At 36.9% G+C, this 19,150-nt stretch overlaps 1 protein-coding gene and 1 non-coding gene across 2 annotated transcripts in view; one reads left to right on the plus strand and one right to left on the minus strand.

Moving 5' to 3' along the window:
• Positions 1-19,150, plus strand: part of ADAMTS6 (ADAM metallopeptidase with thrombospondin type 1 motif 6) — a 349,111-nt gene that overhangs the window by 137,534 nt on the left and 192,427 nt on the right.
• LOC122737510 lies at positions 15,475-15,581 on the minus strand. The gene has a single exon (XR_006354344.1). It is a non-coding gene; the product is annotated as a U6 spliceosomal RNA (small nuclear RNA).

A 19,150-nucleotide genomic window follows, 5' to 3' on the forward strand; every position in this document is an offset into this window, starting at 1 on the left:
GCAGCATTTTCTAGTCCAATATTTCATACATCAGTGAATCTGTGATCTCACTGTCATAGATTCTTCCTTCAGTAATGTAGATTGTAACCCATCCACACCTTTTTACCATGTCATCCCCTACACCCTCTGTTCAAGGTCCCCAGGGCTTTCCTTTAGAGTTTTTGAAATTATGGAATTACCCAATGGGAGCACTTTCAAGCTTTTTGACTTTTTATGCAGTCCTGGACTGGGTGGAGGAATTTAGTGGTATTTCTCTTTGATTTCATTGAATCTTCACTTCATCTGACATTCTTTTTTTATCTTTAATGGGATACATACACTCCCCCCCCGCCCCCAATCAGGTTGTATAGAGTTGGAAAAGTAGATATAAGGGTTAGTAGTATTGATATTTTGTGGGGGGGAGGCTCCATTTTTATAATAAGATCAGCTATGTTTTCCATCAAGTTTTTAGTATCTTCTCTCAGATACCTTGAGAACTCATTCCTCAACATTCTTAACATTTTGTTTTATCTGGCATGGACTGCCTCTGTGAATACTTAGTCTAGTCTACCTTTTCTTCCCATGTCATTTCAACTTCTTCATTTGAAGATTCCAAGTATGGTGGTTCTATTGTCTCTAATGAATATTTTGGGGGGGGGCAATGAGGCTTAAGTGACTTGCCCAGGGTCACAAAACTAGTAATTGTCAAGTGTTTGAGGCTGGATTTGAACTAAGGTCCTCCTGAATCCAGGGCCAGTGCTTTATCCACTGCACCACCTAGCTGCCCTCATCTCTGATGAATATTGGAATTTGTTAAAGACATATCAACAGATCTTTTCCATTTTTTGGTCTGGTTTCCTTTCTCTAGTTTCATTCTTAAATGCTTAAAGCATTAGTCAGTCTATTTGTGTCTCTTCTCAACCTTTCTGTAAACTTGTTTATATTTCTGTTACTTCTTAGTGCTTTATAAACAGATGCTCCTTATGACCTTACTACATCTTTCTTGGTAATATTTTATAAATGATTTTATAGTTTATACCACTGTTTCTCTTGGTTATTAATTCTCTCTTCTTGGCAAGGCATTCAAGTGTTCGGTGGTTGAAGTAGCTTTTAGCCTCTTATGAACTCCTCATCATGTCAATCAGTTTGCATTAGTAAAAATTCCCTAGGAAGTGAATATAATTTGTGTCAATGTCATTTTAAATTAATTTGCTTTTTAAAAAAAGCTCTAGAAGCTTGTTTAAATAGGTAAGGTTGGAGTTGCCTCAGTTGTAATCACATCTTATTTTTATTCTTTCTTATTTTGCATTGATTTTTATCTTTGCTCTAACAAAGTGGATTGTTCACAGACAACTGATTTAGAAATGACTACCAGACTGGTAACCAGTCATTTCCTGTCTGGTTAAAACAGAATAAATTTAATTTTTTTGTGATGTCATCTGAAGCTCATCCTGTCCAACACTCTTCTCAAATAAAGTATTCATGGTGCGGAAGTGTGAAACATTCTTATGGTTTATAAATCTTTGGCCTTTCTTATTTCTTTCTTCTTACCCATATTTTCCAACACACTTTTAAAAAAACCCTATAATCTCTATCTTTCCATTATAGTCACCAAATATTAAAATATATGTAGATTTAATTTGGGGGAATCTAGAAAGTTCTTAATAGAATTCATCTGTTTTTTTCATTATCTATAATAGATTCATAAATTAATAAACTACAGTTATTTTTGTACTGGTCTTTTTCCAAATGTTTTTTATGAGTTACAATCAAGACAACCAAGTGTTCCATGAAATGATGTATCTTGTTGCCTTTAGAAGAATAAAATAAACTTCACCAATTACTTTATTTGGCTTTCCAAAGAGAATCTTTCATTTAACTGCAACTCTGTTTCATCTTTTAATTTAATATATAGTGAGACAATCGTGAATGATATGATTCAGTTTCTCTAATTTTGGGGCATTGGACAGAGATTTTACATTTTGATTTCTTTCTTTTTTTTCTTCTTCTTTTTTTTTTTTTTAGTGAGGCAATTGGGGTTAAGTGACTTGCCCAGGGTCACACAACTAGTAAGTGTCAAGTGTCTGAGGCTGGATTTGAACTCAGGTACTCCTGACTCCAGGGCCGGTGCTCTTATCCACTGCGCCACCTAGCTGCCCCTACATTTTGATTTCTAATAGCTAGTTAATGGTTATAGAAAACTACAACTTTTGATTCTTAGCACCCTCTGTTCCCCCTTCCCTCTTTCTTTTTCTTCCTTTCTTTCCTTCTCTTTCTTTTTCTTCCTTCCTTCCTTTCTTTCTTTTTTTACCACTTGGCCACTGTCACTGCAGAAACACAAGGTAGGGTCTCATAGGACCCCATTCATGGTTTATAGTACCTTTCTTTCATGAGTTGCCATGGCCCCAAAGTTCATTACCAAGTGGTCAGCCCACTGTTAACAGGTCTCATCACTTTAACTAGATTGGACCTTAGAAATAAGGCAGTCTGTTGCTGAGACTGTACTTGATGACATTGGTCTTCTTTGAAAATGAAGGACCAACGACAACAATTTGAAGTATTTTTTCAACAATGTAGGGCCTGCCAGAGTTGACATTCTCCTGGCATAGCCTTTAAGAAACCAGGGTCACCTCCGTGCCATGATGAAGTATCAGAATAGGATTTTGCAGAGGACCATTCTAATAACCCTGTTATAAAAAAGGGAAGAAAATGAATTAGTTTCACCTGATTTGTTTGTGGTGATCCCATGGTGGCTTCTAATGATAATTGCTTTTTTAAGTACTTTAGTCATATATTCTAGTAACTTTCTAGAAATTAATGTAAAATATGTGGAATCTACCTTCCTTTCTTTGGAAGAAGACATTTACCTGTGTTTAGTCTTCAGGTACTTCTACCATTGTCCATGATTCCTCAAAGATTACTGACAGTGGTTCAGTGATTTCATCTGTAAGTTCATTCAGTATCCTAGGATAGTGGCTTTTATTAGAGCAAAGTTAGAAATCAATAAAAATAAGAAAAAAATTTTAAAAAGATATAACTGGTAGTTAAGGCAATCCCAGTTTTACCTACTTAAATGTTTTTGATTGTGGAACCCATCAGTGATAATTTTTGAGCACATTTTTCTTAGTATATTCAAAACTTATATACTTGAACTATCATGCAAATATGTTATGTACACTATAAAACATGCACAAAAGTAAAAAGATTAGATAAAAATTAGACAGCATTTTAAAATATTTTATTTGTTTCTTTGGTCTCTCACTAAATATTAACATTAAGTAATAACATTATAATAATTAAATGATGACATTAATACTAATATTTAGTGATAGTAACATGATTGAATATGCTTCATTATTTTTGAAATATACCAGTATATGTACTAGGTTATTTATTTGTAATTAATTATTCAGTTAATTTGACCAATGAAAACTGATTTGTTCAATTCACCAAGTAGGTGAATTTCTTTTTTAGTGGATACTTTTGAAATATACAACAATATTACAACTATGTAATAAGTCCTACTAGTCAGTGAACATAACAGCTTTTCAGTTGGAATCAAATTTCTCTGGTCATCAGTATTCACCTTGAACAATTTAAAAACAAGTAAAAGCGAATCATTTCTGACTTTGGTTCTATGGAAAGGGTTCAATATTAATCCATTTTTCTTCCCTTTTGTGGTTTTGGTTAATGGATAACATCATATTAAATTACCTATTCACATTTAAATATTTTAGTTGTGTTTTTCTATGAGTGAGGAACAACAGGAAAGCTTGTTAGACTGGATTGTAAAGTGCAGGGGGCGGTGTGGGGAGACATTTATAATAAGGTTAGAAAGGTAGGTTGGGGCAAGGTAGTGAAGGGCTTTAAATGCCAAACAGAGGAATTTATATTTGATCTATAGGAAATGGGGAGCCATTGGTATTTGTTGACTGAAACAGTATAAGGAAGATCACTTTCACAAGTATATGGATGATGGGTTGCAGAGGGAGACACTTGAGGCAAAAAGACCAACCCAAAGTCCATTGTTGTATCTACCTAGGTCATCCAGGGGGCACTTGGTGGGTAGATCTCCCTGTACCAGTTAGATTATAACTGTCCTGAGGGTTAATGTTTGGCATGGGGGGGAGGGGTGAAAGCTTCAGGGAACATAGGAGAGTGTTGGTGAAAGGTAGGTCTCTTTATGTTGGAGATGAGCCTGTTTGTTGGGAGACTGGGTTGCAGCTCATCTTCCCATACTCTGAGTTTATCACACACCCTTTAGAAACTTGCCATGATCCTCCTCTCTCCCCAACTATTTCCACTCTCCCCAACATTTTGGAAGACCTTTTCTGTAGGATATAATTTACTGAGAATATCTAAATCCTTTCTTTCTATGTCTTCACTTCTCTCAAATGATAATGACCTCTTAGAGACATGTTTGTTCTATTCTTTCTAGAGTAGTCCTTGAAAAAAAGAAGAAAAAAAAGAAAGCTAATGAAGATTGAATAGTTGTACTCCCTTTATTCATGAGCATAATGGACCTATTTTTTTTGTCTTTGTTTTTTGTACCAAAGCTATCACTGAGGAAGACCTTGAAGAAAAAAAAAACACCTTTTTTTTTTTTGTCTTTAGAATTTCCGCACCCAAATTTCATCTCATTCTGGACCATGTTATAGATTTGTGTCTGCCTTGTATTTGTCTCTGATCACGTGGTTCTCCTTTTGTAAGTGACCATTTAAGACCAGAATTCATTACCCACCAAAGACTATCTAAATGCAACTTCCTTTTCTTCTTCACTGAGATTTTTGGCAATTGAATTCACTCATTTATTCAACAAAAGTGTTAGTACCTATTACTTTGTGAATGATATAAAGATAAATTTTTTAAGTCAACTTAAAGTGGAGTATGAAGCCTTTTGGGGGCTTAGATCTGTTAGGGATTTCACTCACTAATACAAAAGAATGTCCTTTATTGAGCAGATAATGGTTTTTAAAGATATGGAGACAATGAATGAATTTTTAGTACTGTAGATGAATATATCTTAATAGTTGGTGGCCTCTTGGCAGCCTTTGATACTGTTCATCACCTTCTTCTGAACACTCTTCTCTCTGAGATTTCATGAAACTACTTCCTTGTGACTCTCTTCCACATCATCCAACTTTTCTTTCATAGTCTTGTTTGTTGGTTCTCCTTCCATGTCACTGTTGTTAACTATGAGTGACCCCCACAGACTCAGTTCTTTTGCTCTATATTACTTGCTGATCTGTTAGCTTCTCTGGGTTCAATTATCAACTCTATGCAGATGATTCTAGTCACTTCCTGAACCACAGTAACAAATCAGCAATTGCCTCGTAGACATCTCTAATTGGATGATCCTTAAGCAGCTCAAACTCAGCATGTCCAAAAAAAAAAAAAAACTCATTACCTTCCCCATTTTTCTTCTAAACTTTCCTATTGTTGTCAGGGATACCAGTCAGTCAGTTACCATCCTCTCAGCCACCCAGACTGGAAACCTTAGTGCCCTCCTCAGGTTCTCACTTTCATCCCAGATACTCAATCCATTGCCAAATAGTGTCACTTATTGATTTTCAGTCATATCCAACTCCTTGTGACCCCATTTGTTAATGAATACTGTATTTTTTGCTAACAAAACAAATGTTTCATTGCCTAATGTGAACCAGAGCATGGTCATGTCACAGAAACCAGACATAGAGCTTTAATTCTTGACTTTTATGTCATGCACAATTTCTCAAACACACCAGAATTTCTACATCTCAAGCTCTATTGACTCTAACCTTTTGGTATAAATTCTGCAGGCTAGTGCCTTAGATGTCAAAGAAACAAATGAACATCATTTTCCCCTGTCATTTTGACAGCATACTTTTCTGGGCCTGAATGAAGTCAGAGTTTTTCATTTACAGACTTTGATACTTTGATTCTGGGTAATACTAAAAACATACTGTGTTTCACTGCCTCTTACTGTTATCCTCAAAACAATGCTTTATTTGCCCTACAGAGATCAGAACAAATGTCAGAGCTTTACTGTTTCTGCACATCACTCAAAACACATGTTCTGTCTTCTGAGAAACTTTCTTTTTATTCAGGTTAAATTTTCCTTTGGAAATCTATTTCTTTCTCTCAAGTCATCACTCATAATTCTCACAGTTAATCACCTCTTTGGGTGGATGAAATCTCTGATCTTTTCCTTTCAACATTTTCACTAGAATTGTGGGTGATTGGATGACTGCTTCATGAGTCACTATGAACAGCTTCCCTACTGTAGCATCATTGGATCTTTATTGTTGTTTTTGTTGTTTGTCCTTCATTCTCGAAGAGGACCATGACTGATGTCATGACTTGCAATGAGTGAGATTTAAGTGAGGAAGAGCTGTGCAAAGTCACCAGCCTCACTTTCTCCTCCAGAGCCATCTGGGTCCAGTGGCAAGATATATTATCAGGATGACCGGAGATGGTCCTAAATGTTTAAGGCAATTGCAGTTAAGTGACTTGCCCAGGGTCACACAGATAGTAAGTGTCTGAGGTGAAATTTGAACTTCGGGGTCAGTGCTCTCTCCACTGTGTCGCCTAGCTGCCCCTCACTGGCTCTTTAAAGCTTTGGTGAAATTCCTATCCTTGGTGTTATTTCTTCCTCATGAGCTGCTTCTTAACATTTCATGTCTCATCTCACTTGCAGAAAAATTCTTGTGATTCATTTTTGACATTGCTGTGAAATAATATATACTTCTCTTTAGTCAGATTAAAATTAGCAAACACTTATTCAATTCCTACTGTGTGCAAGGCACTCTTCCAGAACAGCTCTTTGCTCAAGGGGAGAGCCAAGTGTCTTTCCTGGAAAGCAGGGCAGCAACAAGGCTTGGCTTATGTCTCCATTAGGATTGTCTCTCCTCTGTTTCTACAAGGAAGCCAATCTTATCATCTCATGGTCATACCTTAGAGTATTACTTCTTCACCTTTCCTCTAAGGTACCTGTATTACTTTTGGGGGGGGGAACAATGAGGGTTAAGTGACTTGCTCAGGGTCACAAAGCTAGTAAGTCTCAAGTGTCTGAGACTGGATTTGAACTCAGTTCCTCCTGAATCCAGGGCCTGTGCTTTATCCACTGTGCCACCTAGCTTCCCCCTACTTGTATTACTTTTTTTTTTTTAAGTGAGGCAATTGGGGTTAAGTGACTTGCCCAAGGTCACACAGCTAGTAAGTGTTAAGTGTCTGAGACTGGATTTGAACTCAGGTACTCCTGACTCCAGGGCCGGTGCTCTATCCACTGCGCCACCTAGCTGCCCCTACTTGTATTACTTTTAAAAAATAATTTAAATCTGGGAGATTTTGGTTCATAATACACAAACCTATATACATAGATCTATACACATGTAGATATGCATGACACTTATAAAAAGTATACATGGTTTTAATATTGACAAGATATTTACAAACATAGAGATGTGATAGTTTATTCTTTTTAGTATTAAGGCTTAGTGAAGGCAGTATGTCATAACTACATAAACCATAATATGTTTAAGAAAAAGCATAAATGGGGGCAGCTAGGTGGCACAGTTGATATAGCACCAGCCCTGGAGTCAGGAGTACCTGAGTTCAAATCCAGTCTCAGACACTTAACACTTGCTAGCTGTGTGACCCTGGGCAAGTCACTTAACCTCAATTGCCTCACTTAAAAAAAAAGAAAGAAAGAAAAAGCATAAATCACAAGTAGCAAAAATCCTTCAGAAACTTGAATAATTGGAGTGAACTTGTTGGCAAACAGAAAAGGTTAAAGGGACAAAGAAGTTGGAAATATGAATTTCAAACTGAACAACCAACACATTCAGCTATTTCTAGATTATGAGATAAATCTGAAGTAGAATTTATATGGATACATGTTTGCTTGAATATAGTAAAGTAGTGGCAGTTGCTTAACACATTTGTTGAGTTGATTCTGATAATAGGGTAGGTAGAAAAAAAGATTTGTGGAGAATTAGATTGAAATAGTAGTTTGAAAATGGTGGGGAAGGAGGAAGGACAGAGAGGTTTAACATTTTTAGGGTCCACGGTGTAAATAATAGGGTTTCAAATTTTAAGGAGTGAAAAAAATGACCATACTTGATAGTTGTTGTTCAGTCATGTCTGACTTTGAAACTGTCGGGACCAATTTTTAAGTGGGGAGTGCTAGCTAAGCGGCTCGCCACAATATTGGGGCAAGGAAGGATCCCGGCAGCCTCCCTCAAAACAGAACAAGATTTATTTTAACAAGAATTAACTTAAAAAAACACCACAAACAGGATCAGTAGGATCAAGGGAAAGGAAATAAAATGGGGAAAGGGAAATTATAATACCTGAAAAAATACCACCGCCAAGGAATCAGCTGAAAATACGCAGCAGAACGCCTCCGGTCGCTTTCCAGCTTCCACCTAGAATGCCCAATTCTCCTCCCCCAAACCTAGAAACACCCCACACAGCCCCAGCCAATGGGATGGCCGCTCTGACAGTCACATGACTGCCCTCACTAGGCTTCCAATCATTAAATTTTGCCAGGCCCATGTAGGCGTTGGGGAGTGGTGATGATGTGAGGTGCCAGAGCCCTGGCAATGGCTACAACCAGTGGGTGGAGCACCCAGGCCAGTGCGCTCTGAGGCATAAAAACCTCAAATAACAATTCTTTACATAACCTCACTTGGGGTTTTCTTGGTAGAGATACTGCAGCGGTTTGCCATTTCCTTCTCCAGCTCATTTTACAGATGAGGAAACAGAGACAAACAAGGTTAAATGACTTGCAACGGGTCACACAGCTAGTAAGTGTCTGAGCTGAATTTGAACTCAGGTCTTTCTGACTCCAGGTCTACCATGCCACTTAGCTGCCCATACATGATAGTTATCTTAGTTCTAATAACTGGTCTTAAATTAAGAACACATCAGAATAGGTATGGAAGATGTTTAGGAAACTAGATATTTGGTGAATTCCTTCTAGTAAGACAGGTACTACAGATACAACTAGGTTCCAACTTGTAGAAATTATATATAGTATTATTATATATTATATGCAACATATGATTATTTATTATATATATATATTTGAGTTCTCACTATTTACAGTCATAAAGATGTAAAATATGTAATTATTTCTAGCCTAATAGGAATATACAGTGTAAATTCAAATAATGCAACCACTGCAGGGTAATTTTATTAATTGTATGAATCAGAACTTGGTTGCTAGGTTCATAGTCTCAAGGTCTAGAGCTAGAAGGGACCTCAGAGGTAATTTGATTTATTTTACACATAGGAAAACTGAGACCCAGAGTCTTGCCTAAGTTCACCAAGGTTGTAAGCATCAGAAGCAGAATTTGATCTCATTGCCTAGAACATTCTGCTTCTGCTTTATACATGGAGTAACTGAGACTTAGAGACTTGCCCTTCGTCATGTACCTAATCAGAGGTGGAATTTAAACCTAGGTTTGTTATGGCTCCAACTTCAGAGCTCTTTCCATTATACCATGTGGTTTCTCAGCATTTTTCTTGTTCAACTAAGCAAGGTAGGTAGTACAACTATTATCATCTCCATTTTACACTCAGGGGAATAGGCTGTAAGGGTTAAGTGACTTACTCAAGGGTAAGAGAAAACATTTAAAGAACCAAAGAAATGAGAGAAGTTGGGGTGGTTATTTCAATGCATTGTTGAGGACAGAAAACATCAGCATTTCATGGTAAGCCCTGGAATGGGTGTTGACGTGAGTGGTGCATATCAGTGGTCAGAACATATTTTAGACTGTCTACACAGAAGGTTCCTTCCTAAACTGCATTTCATCCTTTTTTGTCTCACGCATAAGTTTTTTTATTAAGTTGATTACACAAATGCACAATTTTTCTTTTTAAAATTTTTGTTTATTTTATGCTGAATTTAAGAAATAAATATTTCCATAACATAGTAGAATAGAAAATAAATGATTATACATGAAACTGCAAATCTAGTATGTAGAACTTGCTATTCCTTTTAAATAAGTATTAAATTATCATGTAACTTTATTCCCCCCTTTTTTTGACTCTTCCCTTCACCAGAAATGGTTACCATTAGATACAAATATGTATATGTATACTTATATTATATTTATACTTATATGTATATTTATACTTATTTCTATTTATCACTTCTTCCTCTGGATGTAGATAGCAGCTTCTTTCATATGTCCTTTGTAGTTAATTTGGGTATTTATAATGGTCAAAATAACTTAGTCAAAATTTTTCTTAAAACAATACTGTTGTTACTATATTATTATTACTATAGTATTATCTAGGTTCTGCTCATTTTAGTCTTCATTATTTTGTGCAAGTCTATCCCTGTTTTCCTAAGATCATCGAGTTCATTGTTTTATATATATATATATATATATATATATATATATATATATATTTCATCCTTATATCACTGCAGCTTCTGATACCATTGACCACCCTCTATTTCTACATATTCTCTCCTCTTAGCTTCTAAGTCAGTGTTCTTTCCTGGGGTTCTTAATTATTACAATGGGTTGAGAAAGAGCATGTATTTATGATCTTTGGAAGTTAATGTATTAAGTGTGTATAAAGTGGACTGATAATTCCCAAACCTTTTTGCCCTTTTTACTATACTACAAGGTACCATTTTGGCAATGCAAAATACCTTTCATGCTCCTACTTGTCTCTTCAAAAAAACCAGTTCACCAGAACAAGTGGGAAGACTAGCTTTTGATGAAATCCCAAGGAAGCAGCATCTTCTAAATAGCATGTGTATTTTGTTCATTTAATAAAAGTAAAGACACTGGTGGATAATGAGTATTAGTACTCTGACTTCTCTCCAATGGTCATTGTACAGTATGAGACTTATTGTTATTTGTGATCAAATATCATTGATGAATCCTGTTTATCAAATGCTGCATTTAAAGAAAAATTTTATACACATCTTTAGATAATCACAAGAATATTAGCAAGAGATATTTTTTTCAAAGTCAGATATTGGATGTTTATCACAATAATATGAGGAAACTACATAGTAAAGATGATAAAATGCAGGACCTGGAATTTGGAGGATCTAAGTCCAAATCTGGCCTCAGAAACATACAAGCTATATGGTCCCGGGCAAGTCACATATCTCCCTTAGTTTCCTCATAAGTAAAATGCGGATAATAATAGCATCTACTTCCCATGGTTTTTTTGGGGGGTAAAATAAGATAATATTTCAAAAGTGCTTTACAAACTGTAAAGAGCTATTGTTGCTTGTCCTTCATTTTTGTAGAGGACCAATGACATCATGGGGCAGTATTTGGCACGTGAATTGAATTGAAGTGAGACAGAGTTGCACAAAGTTGTCAGTCTCACTCTTTCAAGTGCTAGAAATAATAGTTATTCTATTATCTCAAATATACTGTACATTATAGTTTATGAAACTTTCCCTTATAAGAAGCTTTTGAGGTAGATGATATAAATATTGTGCCCATTTTACAGATGAAGGAACTAATGCTCAGAGAAATTAAGTGAATTGCCTATGGTCACTCAGGGAGTGAGTGTCTGAGCTGGTAATGGAACCAAAGTATTTTGATTTGAAACTAGTGCTCTTTCCATTACACCATTTATATAAGGAGCAAGGTATATTGTCAACAAAGGTAGACTGCCAAGTGAATAATGTAAAAGTAAGCTTTTTGCACATTGCCTTTTTAATACAAGTGGCTTGAGGTCTTCAGCATCCCTTCCAGAGGGTGGCAAGCATTGTCAATTTTTTTGGCCCATAAAGAATTTTTGTTCTTCATTATTCCATTCCATCTGGTAGTGCAACTGAGGTCAGTTTTGAGTGCCTCTGCTTGACTACATGCAAAGTAAATAGGAAAGATCTGTCTCACTGTCATTTTGCTCTTTTACGGCCACATGTAACGAGGCTCAATGAGACAAAAGAAGTTCTGTTGTTGGTCTGGGAACATGACTTAGTGGCAAACAAATGACTTAAACTCTAGAATGCTAGCTTTTGTTCCATCCCCTTCTCTATAATTGGATCACTACAAGAAACTCTTCTGTGCTGAGACTATTTTTCTGCCTCACATCTGTCAGTGGGGTGAGATCCTTTAGAACTTTTTCTGTTAATTGGCAAACATGTTTTAAGTGGCCATTATGTGCCAGGTGCTGTGTTTTGCAAAGGCAAAAATTAAGTAGTCCTTGTCCTCAAGGAGTTTACATTCTATTGGGGAAGACAATATGTACATAAAAATCTACCAAGAGAAAATACTTGATGCCTTAGGACCAGAAAATGGAAGGTGACTATAGATGTTTCCCAATTGGCCTTGCCAAGTGATCTGCATTTCTGAGTGCTCAGAGAACTAGAGCAAGAGAAGATCCAAAGCTGGATAAGCGAGCAGAAATTGATTCCTAGCCTTTCTTTATAGTCTAAAAGTTTACAGCAATTATGACACTGTTGAATCAACTCAGCTCCTTTGTAACTTTAGTGTCAGATGGGAATCATAGCATATTCAACAAAGTCAAATTGCTTGAGTTATTTAGTAAGCACAGGTTTCATGAAATTGTGGGTTTCTTTATTATACTTAACCTTTTTAAAAATAAGTTTTTATTGATGTCTCTTTTATGTACCATAATTACCCTCAACAGCACTCCCCCTCCCAGAGAGTCATTTCATATAGCAAATAATATTTTTAATTTTTTTGTGGGGCAGTGGGGGTTAAGTGACTTGCCCAGGGTCACACAGCTAGTAAGTGTCAAGTGTCTGAGGCCAGATTTGAACTCAGGTACTCCTGAATCTAGGGCTGGTACTTTATCCACTGCGCCACCTAGCCACCCCGCAAATAATTTTTTTAAAAGACATGATGAAAATGAAGAAAAATCAGCATAACTGATCAATACATTGAAAGAGTCTGAAAAGATGTGCAATGTAGAACACTTGTGAACTCCTCACTTCTGCAAAGGGTGGAGATGTCTTACATATCTTTTTTTTCTTTTTGTGGGGCAATGAGGATTAAGTGACTTGCCCAGGGTCACACAGCTAGTAAGTGTCAAGTGTCTGACTCAGGTCCTCCTGAATCCAGAGCCGGTGCTTTATGCACTATGCCACCTAGCTGCGCCCCCATATCTTTTTAAAAAATCATACTTGTTCTATCTAATTTTGCAACGTTCACTTTTATTTGTAGTTTACACTGTTGTAGTCATTGTGTATATTGTTTTCTTGGTTCTGGTTACTTCCCTCTGTACCAGTTCCATGATTCTCTGTAGTCATCATATACAAAATTTCTTAGAGCACAGTAATATTCCATTACATTCATAAATCATGATTTGGTTAGTTATTCCTCAATTGTTGGGCATGTACTTTGTTTCCAATTCTTTGTTTAGCAAAGAATTTTAACCACAAATATGGAATTTGACATCAAACATTCCCCCACGAAACTTGTAGAGAGACAAGTTGGTTTTGGAATCCAGGGCATAGATTTCCCTCTTATCAACTTTGCTTACATCCCCACTTGCTTGACTCATAGGTTTCAATGCCTAATCACTTTTTAACAGCTTTCACAATTCTAATGGTCTTTGGGTACCTAGAACAACATCATGCCCTGATTAGGTACAATGTGCAGAGCTCTGTGATAAGTACTGAAGATGCAAAATTTTAATAAGACATCATCCCAGCCCTCAAGTATCTTATGGTCAAGAGAGAGGATTTGAGGAATCATTGTGATGAGGCAGAAAGAGTGTTAGGTTTGGGGCTGGGGGGTTCAAATCCCAGCTTTCCCCACCTGTGTAACCTTGAGTGAGTCATTTAATATCTCCTGGCTTCATTTTCCTCATTTGTTAAAAGAGGATGGTAGATGAGATTATGGCTGATGTCCCTCCCAGTCCTAAAACTATGATTTTATGATACCACTTGACATAACTATAAGGTACAATGTTATATAAGAGCATTAGAGTTATAAAAGAAAGGTCCATATAAGGTATGGGGATGAGGAGGAGTGGAGAAGTTGTTACCAATCTGAAGAAGGCTTGGAAATTCTTAGCACTCAGAAGTCCCTACACTTTCTGTAACAACTGACTGAGGAGCCCTTGCAAATCCTTATTTTACAGCCATTCGAGACACATTCTCTGTTGAAATATAGAAAGTTCAGTTCTCAGCCCAGGTGTGCTGAGTGAATTTCTTTCTCTTTCATCCATTCACATCCATCACTGCCACACTTGTCTGAAGATCTGAGCCTCTTATTCCAACCATTCCCTAAAGATTTTTTTTCATTCATTAACCTGGATCAGCCAATTCTTTGCTCTGACACTTCAGCAGATGTATAATTAATTCAATTTAAGAAACACTTGTTAAGAGCCTACTATATTCAGAATGAATAGATTGTTCAGGGTGTTAAGGAATCCACACTTTAAACCAGGAACCCAGGAAACTTGTCAGATGATTAGGACAGCTTTACCTATGAATCATGTTCTTCACAAGGATTAGAAACAGATTGCATAAAGTGGAAAGAAAACCAGAAACTGAGGATTAGGTGTCGAAAAGCACCTCGGGTGCATGAGTGGAAGAGAAAAACAAAGAAAGCAAGGACTGACATAGTCATTTGTCTTGGACATTTTAGGTCAGACCTTTTCTAACTTCTCCCTTCCTTGTTGCTCCCTGTTCCCCATGTGCTATATATCCTGCCTCCAAACAAAGGAAGAAGAAAAAATGCTATTTTGACCTACAAACCACCTGAGTTGAAAGCTGGGGTCCCTTTTGTAAACAAACCATTTGCAGCCTATCCCCATCTACTCAGGTCACAAATCTTCTTAGCAGGGGCTAGTATTTATGGTCTGGAACTAGATTCAGATATTGTGGCCAGAGCTGGGGCTGGTCAAATAGCGTCACAGGGGCAGGGGCATGTTTGGCAGTGGGGACATCTCTTCATCTTGAGCTTCTCTTCTCTCCAGCCAAATAACTACCAGACAAACCCCCAAAGCACACTGGTTCCTAGGCAGATGTCCATGATTGATCCAGTTCTGTTCTCATATCTTCCTTTACCATTATTGCAGATTTTGCTTGATAGGAGAGAGTAAGGTTAAAAGGGAAGACAGAAGTTGACATGGAAGGGTGAGTAGAATATAAAGCAAAAACATAGGATCAAGAAATGGAGAGAAAAGGCAGTGAATAGTGGGGAATAGGAGTAGTATGGCATAAGGGCTAATGATTTTTTGTACTTTTTAGTCCTTTGTGTAACTGGAAAGCCTGGCTGAACCCTTTTCATAGTTTCATCAAAGATACCCTTCATCCGTATGTAAACTATTTTCATAAAAGATTTTCTAGAAATGAGAAAGTAGGCACATAGGTTTGTAGTTATTGAAAATTTCTTCATCTCCTTTTTTTCCTACAATAATAATGTCTGTGACCTTTTCCAGTCTTTTGTATCTTTCATCATTTTAGATATCTTGAAAATAGGACCCTCAGTACCTAGCAAAGTGCCTTTAGGAAATGCTTAATAAATGTTGGATCCAACTTGGTTTCGGATGTTAGATAATCTTTTTTTCTTCACGAATTTGCATGTCATCCTTGCTCAGGGGCCATGCTAATCTTCTCTGTATCATTCCAATTTTAGTGTATGTGCTGCCGAAGCGAGCACAATAATCTTTTTTACTTAAGAGCTATTTATCTTCCTAAATACAGTTTGCTTAGGCTAATAATAAAATAGCAGAGTTGCCTTTTTTCATTACACTACTCTCTTCTGCTTTATCTATCTGATTACTCCTTCTCAGTCTACTTTGCTGACTAATTATCTTTGTCATGACCCCTAACAATGAGTGTTCTCTAAGGCTGTGACTGATGCTCTCCTGGCTTCTTCTTCTATATTCTTTCCCTTGGTAACCTCACAAGATCTCTTGGGTTTAACAAAATTATCTCTATGTTGAAGACTACCAAATGTATATATCCACTTTTAGTCTTTACCCAGGGCTTCACATCACCAGTTGTCTATTAGAAATTTCAAACTGGATGTCCCAGAGACATCTCAACCTGAAAATGTCTAAAATTGAACATTATCATTCTCTTTAACTCTCCTCTCTCTCTCTCTTTTTTTTAGTGAGGCAATTGGGATAAAGTGACTTGCCCAGGGTCACACAGCTAGTAAGTGTTAAGTGTCTGAGGCCGGATTTGAACTCAGGTCCTCCTGACTCCAGGGCCAGTGCTCTATCCACTGTGCCACCTAACTGCCCCCTAACCCTCCTCTCTTTTAAACATACATCTTCCTGCCAGAGTCACCACCATCCTCCCAGTGTCTCAGGCCTCTTGGCATTATCTTGTATTCATTTGTTCTCACCCCCATATCTAATCATTTGCCAAATCTTACCATTTCTGCTTTTACAACATCTCTTAATCCAACCCTTTCTCCCTACTTATACAACTTCCACTTTATTTCACCGACTTTCCTCATTATCTCTCTTGTAGATTGTTGCAACAGCTTCCTAATTGGTTTCCCTTCTCCAAGTATTTCCATACCGTACTCAGTCTTCTAAAATAATTTTCCTTAATGTAGATGTATCCATGTGACTTGCCTACTCAACCAAACCCCAATGGCTTCTAATTGCCTTAAGGGTAAAATAAAATAAAAATTTTCTGTCAAGCTTTTATGGCTATATATAAACTGGCTTCAACCTATCTTTCCAACCTCACTGGACATTACTTCCCCTCTCACAACTCTGTGATCCAGCCAAACTTGCCTCCTCTACATTTCTTACTCATGAAACTTCATCTCCCATGTCTGTGGCTTTGTGCTGGCTCTTCCCCATGGCAGTAATGTAATACCTCCTTACCTCAGCCTCAGAATCCTTTTTTTACCTTTAAGATACAGTGCAGGCATCATTTTCCACATGATGCTCCCAATTGCTAATGCCCTCCCAAGCTACCTTAAATTTAACTTTGTATATATCTGTATTTATTAATTTTATTTTGTGCTGTATATGTTTCATATGTATTTGTTATCTTCCACATTAGAATATAAATAGAGATTTTCATTCTTTGAAGAGATTGGTTTATTCTCTGTACTTATATCCCCAGTGCAATCAGAGTGCCTGGCACATAGTAGATACTTAATAATTTTTTGATTGATTAGTTAACTAACTGGATTAAATGAAATTCTTTAGGTGAGATCACCTTTCTAGTGCATGCAAGCATACTAATTCTCATGAAGTAGTCAAACAACTGGAAGGATGGCTATATCTTTCAAGATCCAATTGCAAATAACAAAGTTTAGTATCAACATGAAGTCTTTAACCTAATAAAAATCTGCACAAATGATCTTTGAGACACTGAAGAACTGGAGAAGTTTGCTTTAATTCAAATATATGAAAACATCTCAAACATAAGCATTTCTCTCACTTTCAGTCAAGTCAGTAAACATTTATTAAGTGCCTACTATGTGCCAGGCACTGTGCTAAGTGCTAAGGATACAAAGAAAGGCAAAAGATAGTCCTAGGCCTCAAGTTATTCAAAGACAACAGGTAAAAAGAAACTGAAAAGGAGGGGTGGGGCAGGATGAAGTCCTATAGCCTGGTAGGAAATGATGAGGTGACAACTGGCCTAGGCATCCTTCTTAAATGAAGGATTTAGGAGGGGTTCACCAATGTCTACACTCTGCCCTTTCCAATCAGAGGGAGGGAGAGGCGGTAGGGGCAGGGGATGCTGAGGAGGTGTGAGTTTCAGAGTTGATGTCATTTTGTGGGATGATGAGTTTCTGGACATCATCAAGTCCAGGAGAGCAGCTGGGTGGGAAACTTCTAACCTTATTTGCTTCAGACCCCTTCTTTTTATAATTTCATTTATTCATATGAAATATATTGTTGCTTCTCTCCATTTCTTTACTTCCTTTTTGTCATTTCATCCCCCTTTACTTTATTCTCTTTACTCATCAGAGTTTCTTTACTGCTAGATTTCTCCAGAACTAATTATTTCCTATTCACCTATTAGAGAAACCCAGGGCTGAGATTAAAAGAAAAAATAACTCACCAGTGGTATATCTGTACATGACTTTCTAATTAGAATGTAATTCCCTTGTGAATGGGAATTTATTTTTCATATTACATATTATATTGCCTACTACAGTGAATGGCACATAGTGGATCAGGTCAACTTAACAAACGTATTTAAAGCTTACTATATGCCAGGTACTGTACACTCTGGGGATATGAAGAAAGACAAAAACAGTGACTGCCCTTTAGGAACTACAGTATAATGGAGGAGAAAAATGTACAAACAACTATGTATATATAAGCTATATGGAAGGTAGATTGCAGATAGTCTAAACAATATTATGCCTATATGGTTGGGGCAGCTAGGTAGGTAGTGGAGTGGATAAAGCACCAGCCCTGGATACCAGAGGACCTGAGTTCAAATCCAGTCAGACACTTGACACTTATTAGCTGTGTGACCATTGCCCCACCCCAAAAAAATAACCTCCAAAAAAACAATATTATACCTATACCAGTGATTCTCAAACTATGGCCCAACCCTCTGGGGATCACAGGAAAATTACAAAGCATCATAGAAGTTGGTACCACCGAGTTCCCAATACTGCTAGTTGGTGGGTTAGGGTTAGGGTTGCCAAGAGTATGTCAGCTTTCTTTACCTTTTTAGCTTTTCTCTAATATCCTTTACACCCTAGATTTCAAGATGATTCAAGATTAACTCACTGTGTGGTGTTTGTTGTTTGTAGACCATAACAAAATGTTTGATTCAATTGAATAAAATATAACCTTAAAGCCTCTTCTCTAATAATGTCTTTCTCAAAGATAAGCAATATGATAAAAAAATTACCCAATAGATGTGATAGCAGAGATAACTTTGTTCAACAATCCTCTAATGATTAAAATAAGTCAAGCATTTTAAAAAATTGATGTTAAAATTTGTTTTTACATATATTTTGGAAAATAAAATTCTACTCAATAAGAAAAATCATATTAGCTCAAAAAAAAAATAAGTCAAGCAGTAAAATGGAGACATGATCTCCCAGAGCTGACATGCTTGTCATGGGGGTCTTCACCTCACAGTCCCAATGTATGAGGGATTTCTGAGAGGTGGTAGGGCCCTCCAGATGCTTTTGCTTGTCAGTGAAATTCTGCTGATTAAATCAAACCCTGGAACATTGCATAATCTCTTAAATGAGGTAAATAATTACTCAAAAGAGTTTGGCATAAACAT

Source organism: Dromiciops gliroides, chromosome 1, assembly GCF_019393635.1.
Source record: "Dromiciops gliroides isolate mDroGli1 chromosome 1, mDroGli1.pri, whole genome shotgun sequence".
Taxonomy (NCBI): Eukaryota; Metazoa; Chordata; class Mammalia; order Microbiotheria; family Microbiotheriidae; genus Dromiciops; species Dromiciops gliroides.